The sequence below is a fragment of the Equus asinus genome, chromosome 22 (genome assembly GCF_041296235.1).
Source record: "Equus asinus isolate D_3611 breed Donkey chromosome 22, EquAss-T2T_v2, whole genome shotgun sequence".
Taxonomy (NCBI): Eukaryota; Metazoa; Chordata; class Mammalia; order Perissodactyla; family Equidae; genus Equus; species Equus asinus.
The window spans coordinates 68230461-68239253 of record NC_091811.1 but is presented as its reverse complement, the minus strand read 5'-3'; the positions used below and the strand labels follow the sequence as shown (position 1 = coordinate 68239253).

General features: G+C 48.1%; 1 long non-coding RNA gene across 1 annotated transcript; it reads right to left on the bottom strand.

Moving 5' to 3' along the window:
- Positions 1-621: 621 nt before the first annotated feature.
- On the bottom strand, positions 622-7739 carry LOC139041605 (uncharacterized). The gene is made up of 3 exons (XR_011497069.1): positions 7156-7739; positions 3757-4512; positions 622-2568 (listed from the first exon to the last, which is right to left on the bottom strand). It is a non-coding gene; the product is annotated as an uncharacterized lncRNA (long non-coding RNA).
- Between the last annotated feature and the right edge of the window lie 1054 nt (positions 7740-8793).

Here is an 8793-nt window from a genome sequence, read left to right as displayed (position 1 = left end):
GGAGGTTGTATGGGTTCCAAATCATTGCTGCAAATGTTTTAACATTCCTCCCATTTGAAAGCAGCATCTAGGTCCCCACTCCGTGAACCTGGGTGGGCATGTGACTACTTTGATGAATAGAGTATAGTAGAAGTGTTGCTGTGTGACGTCTGAGGCAAGATCATAAAAGGCCGTGCAGCTTCCTCCTTGTTCCCTGGAAGACTGCTCTTGCAGCCCTGAGCCACTGCATAAGAATTACGACTACTCTGAGGCCGCCATGTTAGAGGCCAAGCACAGGTGCTCCAGTAGACAGCGCAGCCTGCCAGCCATCCCTACTGGGTGCCATTTTGGACCCTCGAGACCAATCATTCCACAAGCTGAGTATCACCAAGTGATCTCCATCAATGTCATTTAGAACGAAAATCACTGTGCTGAGTCCAGTGCAAATTTATGACCAATATATATAATCATAATACATAATAAAATGATTGTTATTTTAAGTCACGATGTTTGGGGGTAATTTGTCATGCAGGAATCTATAGCAGAAACAGAGGCAGACAATGAAATGTCACGATCCCTTCTGTTATTTCCCTCAGAGGACATTGAATTTATATAGCATTATGGAGGATACTGATAAACACATTTTTCTGTAACTTTTTAATAGAAACTTTAAAAGCAAGCGAGTATAATTTCTAAAATTAAAGAGGACTATTGCCAGGGAATTTGCAAATGTAGTATTTCTGTTTCGTCATCACAGACTTGCAACCATCTCTGGGAATAGACACACAGGCTTGTGTGCTCACATAAATAGGGCAGTAGTCACAGTGTCTGTTAATTCCATCTGCTTCCCTGGGAAAGGAAAACTCATGACATGAGACTGTCGAGAGGTCTCGGGCTCCTTGAAGGGGATGTTTCTCTCTATCTCCCATAGCATAAGCCCGACATCCAGTTCTTCCAAGATTTGCCTAATCTGTATCTCTAGTGGTGCTTACCCCTTTCTACTTTGCATTTTAGATATTTATTTCTATAGTAGTCAAAGTTTAATTGCAGAGACAGTGTAGTTTAAACAGGAATAAATGTTTTGCAGGATATTAAATGACTTGCCAAATTGTTGGGAGCACTAAAGAAACAAAATCTAGAAGGAATCACAGAGCAGAGCCAAGACTTAAGTTTGCTGCTGCCTCCTCTGTGATCAGAAAGCCACTGGCTCCCGAATCATGTCACCACTGCCACGATTGGGAAGCACCATGATCAGGAAGCCACCATGATCTTGTGCATCTCCAGCCCCAGGACCACACCATCTTGGCTGCAATCTGCTGCAGTAGAATAGGGGCCCTGGGCTCATCTCTGAACACCCACAACCAACAACTCAGTGACTGCGGGTGCCAGCAGAGAGAGCAGAAGCAGAAGATGTTACGGCTTCTCGTTTGCTTCTGTTTTCTTAATTTCCCTCGAGTGCCTATGAGTGGTGGAACCTAAATCACATCCAGAACCTACCGGCCACAGAATCTGGGAAATGTAGTTTCCACTTTTGTGCTTAGGTTTTAGCTTTCCAGGCTTTGTAGCCCCCAGGCTTTGAGGATCCCACTCAAAGGAAGGCAGGATGGATGTTGAGTGCCAATCTACAGATTCATCATAACATAGTATTTCTTCTACTGGACTACAAGAATTTGGATCCACCTTTATGTCTCATCCCCCAAAGCATCTAGCAGTTTCCAGGTAGCCAATTGTTTGAGATAAGGAAGTGGGTGTAGTGAGGGAAACAAAAGCGAGAAGAATCCTGAAGTCCTAGTGCCTTGTGCAAGTTCCCACCAGGATATGGGTCCTCGAGGGCAGGCTAATATGATCTTAGCCTTAAACTCACCTCTGTCTTAGACATTCTCCATTTTCCCAGCCTGCTCCCAGGCCACTTTTCACTCATCCCCACCCTGCCTTGTGCCCTAGGAGGCTGACCTCTACAGATGGCATCTCCAGGTTTCCTGTGCCCTCTGACTTCTGGTTGGGCTTAGCCAATGAAAGGCACCCGCAAAAGGTCAGATGGAAGAAGAAAGCGGTCAGATTATTTACTCTCTCAGTTCCATCCATGCCAGTTCAGCTGTAGCCACTTCTTTCTACCTAATGTCGGTACCCAAATCAGCGCGTCTGTCAGGTGGCCCCATCCACTGGCCACAGCTCTCAGGGGGTTCTGCTAACTGTTCCTTCTCTTGCCCCTTCACGGCCAGTTGTATTAATGGCTTCCCACTGACGCTAGTCACAGAGTGCGTTATCATCCTTGACCTCTGCAGGGCTACTGGTTAACGAGTGCCTGTTCATTAGCTGCCAGGACAGATGTCAGCGTGACTGCTGGCTTCCAGAGACCGTCAGTCTGCATGTCGTAGCACCTCTTCCAGCACCAGACTTTCCACCTCCCATGCTCCACCTCTCTTCCTTCCTTTGGCCGAAGCTGGATCTGCTTCCTCAGGACCTGTGCCAGTGGCACATGAGGCTGGTGTGGCTCCACACAAAAGTGTCTCAAGATCCAGGGAGCTGGGTCTGAGGGGACGACGACTGCCAGGGCCTGGATTTAACTGCTTCATTTCAGTTCTTCACCTGTAGAGAGGAGAAGAGCGATCACCTGTCAGGATTGGTGCCAGGATTAAATAAGGCTATGCAAACGAAACAGCTGAGTAAACTGTAGAAGGTGTTACAAATATTGGCTACGACACAGGCATTTCCGCAGGCTGGCTCTCTTTCCGCTTGTCTCTACTCTTACATTTTCCCTTCTGCCAGTTAAGTTTCTTATCAGTCGCAAATTGATATCTGAACTAGTACCGCAGTCTTGGTGGTCTAAATCCTCGTTCCAGGAGAGAGGAATGAGGAAGTGAAAAGTCAAGGCAGAGGCACCATATAAAAAGTCATTTTCACTCCTAAATAGAGAACTACCCAGGGGTCTTGGAATTTCTCACTTATTAACTTGGGATGGAGAATTGGCAGGAAAAGTCATGACTGTGGTTTGCGTCTGTGGGCAGTCAATAGCGACTTTGGCCTTGGGCTGGGTTAGACAGTTTAGAGGAATTGTGATAGAATGAAACCAGAGTCAAGTGTGGCCAGTCTGCTGATTTCCACGGCACTTGGCGTCCCAGTTGTTCCAGATCTCCTCCGGATCTCAGACAGCTTTTAGGGTTTTAGCTAAAAGAGTGGCCGGGACAGCTGGGCAGCCTGGCAGAGTTTTAACAGGTTTTGAATCCTGACTTTCCATTTTACCAGACAAAGAAGCTTTTAAAATATTTAGGGAGTTCTAACTACAAGCAATAATGAAAGGCCTCTAAAAGAAGGCAAGCTTCATATGATTATAAAACATTAAAGTTTTTAAAGAATTTACTGGTTTAGAGAGAACGATTTAATTGTTTTGGAAAGTGAAAATTTGCTTATAAGATCCAGGTAAAATTCACCAAAATTTTCCAGGAGACTATTTGAAAAAAGTAGATCTACACAATAAACTATTCTAACATAATCAAATGTCCCAAACCTAAACTCAGTCATATTTAAGCCTCCAAGTAAGTCATATCTGGAATAAAGATTATGACATTATTCATTACGATAAGAATTTATACCTCAGTGCCTAAACATAAACAGTTTTAAGAGAACAATGGAAAAGCTATCTGTCCCTGGATGCAGCTATTCAGTAGTAAGGGTACACACTACTACACACACTTAATCACTCCTATAACACAAGCACCGATCGGGGAGAGCGGACCCCACCCTGATGTGCCTGGCGGCTGAACCAGCAGGGCCCACCTGTGCACCTGCTCCACCTGCGTCCCATGCACCAGCTCTTGCTCGTCTCCTGCGGTGGCTCCTCAGCCTGCAGCAAACAGTCTCCCGTGCAGAGCATCCCGCATTCTCCTAGATGAAACTGAAATTCTTCAGGAATGTGTTATTCTTCTCTGTCTACCTTCTCCAGTCTACTACCAAAGGCAACTTGCAGTTTCTTGGCAGCTTCCAAGAAGGAGGTCCCTTAAGCAAGTCAAGGCACAGCTCCACATAAGGATGTTTTCTTGAAGGCGGCAGCTGGCTTCCATGAGTCCTTGCTCACATCTCTTGCTGTGTGTGGCTGTCCCCACCTTTGAGAGGGTGATGGCGGGTGTGGACAGCTGGGCAGCATCAAGCCTGTTCAGACATCACTCACCACCACAAGCCTGCTCCCACTGGCCTCCATGCTGATCAGCCCAATAAAAATTCAAAAAACAAAGAGTTCCAGTTACTGAGGAGTCAGGCCAGCTCAGCAGCAAGCAGGTTTTCGTTTTTGTTTTAAATTGAGGTCTCTTCCTTGAAGCCCCTTGTCCAGGCTTTCATAGCCCCTCGCAGCTCACTTTGTTTGCAGTTACTAGACTGGGGTGAAGTCATCGCCTTGCCTGTCTGTCTCTGCTGCTCTGTCTCTTTAAGGGCAGGAGAGATGCCTCTTTCATCTCATTCTCTTGTGCCCAACACCCAGTCCAGCGCCAGGAACACCTGCCACGTGCTGGGGAGGGTTTGTTGACCCGAACAGAACTGCTGTTAACATGAAGTGAAGGAAAAAATTACACTGTATTGAAACAGCAATCTATCTGGATCCACTTTCTGCCTAATACAATGTAAGAAAAGGATTATTGTCAGATTATATTTGATGTTTTACAATTATGTCTTTCCATTCTAAGAATTTTAGAGGTTAGCAAGAATGAATTTGACATCCACAGACTGAAGCTCTCAAAGCATACCCGTAGTGTTATATATAAGCATGGATCAAAATTATACCAATCTGGGGGAAATAGGCTTTAAATTGCTTAGCATTCTCTTTTTAGGAATTATCCATAAATCATTTCCTTAAAAACAGCAAAATAATCAGCCTCGAGAGTCTTTTTTTAATGATCCTGGATTAAAGTTTTCCACAAATGAAAGTTATAACTATGATTATTGTTTTAAACAGAGATGTGAATTATAGGAAACAAATAATGTTCCCTTTACTTAAAAAATAAGTTTACACAGATGTTAGCTCAGTGACAATCTTCCTCAAACAAAAAGAGGAAGATTGGCAACAGATGTTAGCTCAGGGCTAATCTTCCTCAAAAAATGAAATAAAATATCGGAAAGGATAAGAAAAAAATCATCATAATCTACAGTCCATAAATAATCTGTGTAAATAGTTTCTATTTAGTTTTACTTCTACACGTCTACACATTTTTTGTGTGCTCGACATTGTATGGTTTATATGGTTTCATATCTGGCTCTTTTCTACCTAATGTCACAGCTTAAACCTCATTGAAAATGTAAAATGGGGACCCCACTGGGCTCCGGTCAGGACCCTCCCGGCTTTGCTCATGGCGGTGGCAGGCTGAGCGCCCCAGGCCTGTCTGCGCCGCCCTGCCTGGGGATAATTGGCCGTCTCTGGCTTTACACACAACTCGGCCTTATTTTTTATTAACCTTGTTTTCTTTCAAAACCCCTAACCAAATCATGGACTTTTCAAGAGGCAAGAGGAAAACCCAGAGCAAATCCACATGTGATTATGGGACGTCCAGTGAAGGAAGAACTGGGGTTCCTTCCCTGAGCAGGAGGAGAGCAGCCACCTCGAGGCTCCCTGGGGAACGAGGGAGTCAGGACCACAGTGCCTTTGGTGCGATGCTGGGTGTCCACCCTTGTTAGTGCCGACACACATAGATTCCCTACCCGCCACACGAGAGGGGCCAAATGACAACTGGACCCTGGGCTTATGGTGAGGAAACAGTTTGTATTTCAAGTGACATCAGCAGCGAGATGAGAGTGAGCCCTCAAGTTTGTCTCAGTTCAACTTGTCTCCCCGAAAGAGGGGCGGCGAGGGGTTGAAAGGTTTGTGAGGAAGATGGCTGCTTGTAGAGAGGCCGGGAGAGCCAGTGGCCGTGCTGGTTGGAGCCTCCCCACCAGCCTGAGTTCGGCCTCGGGACCCTGTGTGCAGGGAGGAGGGGGATGATAAGGGATCCAGGTGAGTGACCTTGGCTGTGTCTCCATGGCGCATTGTGGATTCGGAGCCCAGGAGCCAGGGAGGAAGCAGGGAGACAGCGCTTTGCTTTTAAGCCCACACATGCTGCGTTTAATGTAGGGAACTGCCATCAGGGCTGGCACCACTCTCACCCTCCTCCACCTGCTCTTTCCCTGGGAGGCTGGCCAGTCTCCTCTGACTCCCACCTGGGTTTGGCCAGTGGGGACCCTGATGGGGGACGGAGGAAAGGAGGAGAGTGACCCTGGATTTTCCACTCCCTAGCTATCTGCTTGTGCAGTCACTGCAGGCTGGCTGTGTTCCCCCACTGAAGGCCACGGCTCCTATCCCCTCACTGAAGGCCACGGCTCCTGTCCCTCACTGAAAGCCATGGCTCCTGTCCCTCACTGAAGGCCATGGCTCCTGTGCCCTCACTGAAGGCCACGGCTCCTGTCCCTCACTGAAGGCCACGGCTCCTGTCCCCTCACTGAAGGCCACGGCTCCTGTCCCCTCACTGAAGGCCACGGCTCCTGTCCCCTCACTGAAGGCCACGGCTCCTGTCCCTCACTGAAGGCCACGGCTCCTGTCCCTCACTGAAGGCCACGGTTCTGTCCCCTCACTGAAGGCCACAGCTCCTGTCCCTCACTGAAAGCCACGGCTCCTGTCCCCCCACTGAGGGCCACGGCTCCTGTCCCCTCACTGAAAGCCATGGCTCCTGTCCCCTCACTGAAGGCCATGGCTCCTGTCCCTCACTGAAGGCCACGGCTCCTGTCCCCTCACTGAAGGCCACGGCTCCTGTCCCTCACTGAAGGCCACGGCTCCTGTCCCTCACTGAAGGCCACGGCTCCTGGCAAGTGCCTTTCTCCATGGGGGCCCCCCGAGCCTGGCTTCTGGTAAGCAGCCCCTCCCTCATCCTTCAGGCCTAGGCTGAGGTGGGGTCAAGGTACTCCATCTTACGAATTCGGGGGCCTCACCATCCCTTTGGTTTCCCACACTCAGCCCGTCTTTTAAATAGTCCTCTTATTAAACTCCCTCAAATTACTCAAATTGAGGGGGCTTTCTGTTTCTGACCAAGACTCTGACAGAAGTATTTAAATCGTGTGTCCTTCTTCCAAGGCTAGAGTACTTCATTCAATCTTCAGAATTAAACTATTACCTGGGTTTCCTTTGCAGGGTCATCTGGGGACAATAAACGTATAACCTACCTCCAGTTCCAGCGAGCAGCTATTTAGAGAGGCCACGGGGCTGCCGCAGTGATGCTGCTGATGAACGCGGCAGTAGGAGCTGTGGTCGTGCTCCCGTTTGGTGCCTGGGCCCGATCCCACAGAACAGATCAGGAAGGTGGCGTTTGTTCCCATTTCACAGCTGAGTAAATCCAGTATCTAGAAACGTAGGTAACTTTTATGTAATATCACAGGACCCTTGCACGCACGTCCACTGCCTCACCTCCTTCAAGTCCTGACTCAGAGGCCGCTTTCTCAGTGAGGCCACTCCTGGCTGGTCAGGGTCAACACTGCTACCCTCTTCCCTGCTTCATCAGTGTCCTCAGCACCATCACCCGCTGACATACTACATTTTTCCTCAGTTGTCTTGTTTAACGTCTGTCTCCTTCCACTTGCATAAGCTCTGTGGGCATGGCAGGGATCCTTGCTTCATCCACTGCTTTCTCCCAGCTCTTCCAATAATTCCTGGCACGCAGAAGAGCCTTAGTAAATACTTTTGAATGAGTGAATGACAAAGCCAGGATTCAGAACCAGGGCTCCTGACTTGGTCATTGTTTTTCTGCAACACCCACCTTAGCAAGTTACAATCAAGGTAAATAGAGAATAGCCACAAAGAGAGAAGACAATAGCATCGGTTTTTAACAACGTTATGCAACCTGCTATGACTGCAACATACGGCAGCCAAGGAAAGGAAACAAATGATGCTCACAAATTCATTTTCAAAAATGCGTTCACTCTCAAGACACTCAGACAGGTCAGGCCATGCGGGCTCTGACAGAGCGAGGCGCCCTTCCGAAGGCCAGGGAGAAGAAGACTGAGCAGTGGGCTTTGGTGCAACACCAGCCGCCCCTTCTGGCCTAGTGCCGGCGAACGGAGGCTTTCTTCAGGCTTGGGAAAGCTCAGTGACGTCGGCATGCTAGCTGAGCCAGCGCGGCCAGCTGTGGGAAGTGGGGGTCTGGGAGGAGCAGACATTCTGGGACTGAATCCTGATTATTTCCTCTTGCTTCTCTTCAGACACTTCAGGCTCCGTTTCCCATGACCGTCATGTAGGAACATAAGCAGATTCATGAGCTGATTGATGATAAGAAAGAAGTGCAGCTGGAGCCAGCCCTGATGGCCTAATGGTTAAGTTCAGCTCACTCTGCTTCAGCGACCAGGGTTCTGTTCCCAGGCATGGAACTACACCACTCGTCTGTCAGTTGCCATATTGTGGTGGTGGCTCACATAGAAGAACTTACAACTATACGCAACTGTGTACTGGGGCTTTAGGGGGTAAAAAAAGGAAGGAAAAAGGAGAAAGACTGGCAACAGATATTAGCTTAGGGATAATCTTCCCCTGCAAAAAAAAAAAAAAAAAAAAAATAGCAGCAGAAAGCCAGTGCTCTCCAACTACGTAGATACTAGGAAGGTTGTTTCCAGCTGGTCCGAGCATGGGCTGCGGCCTCAGGCACCCACCACTTCCCTGCCTGCTCTACCACTCGCTTCGACTGCGAGCAAGTCAGTTAACCTTTCTAAGCTTTGGTGTCCTTGGTTATATAATTGGGTGATAATGGTATTTATTTCATTGTTGTAAGGATTATGGGAGAGAATCTTTGTACCTAGCACATAAGAGGTGTGCCA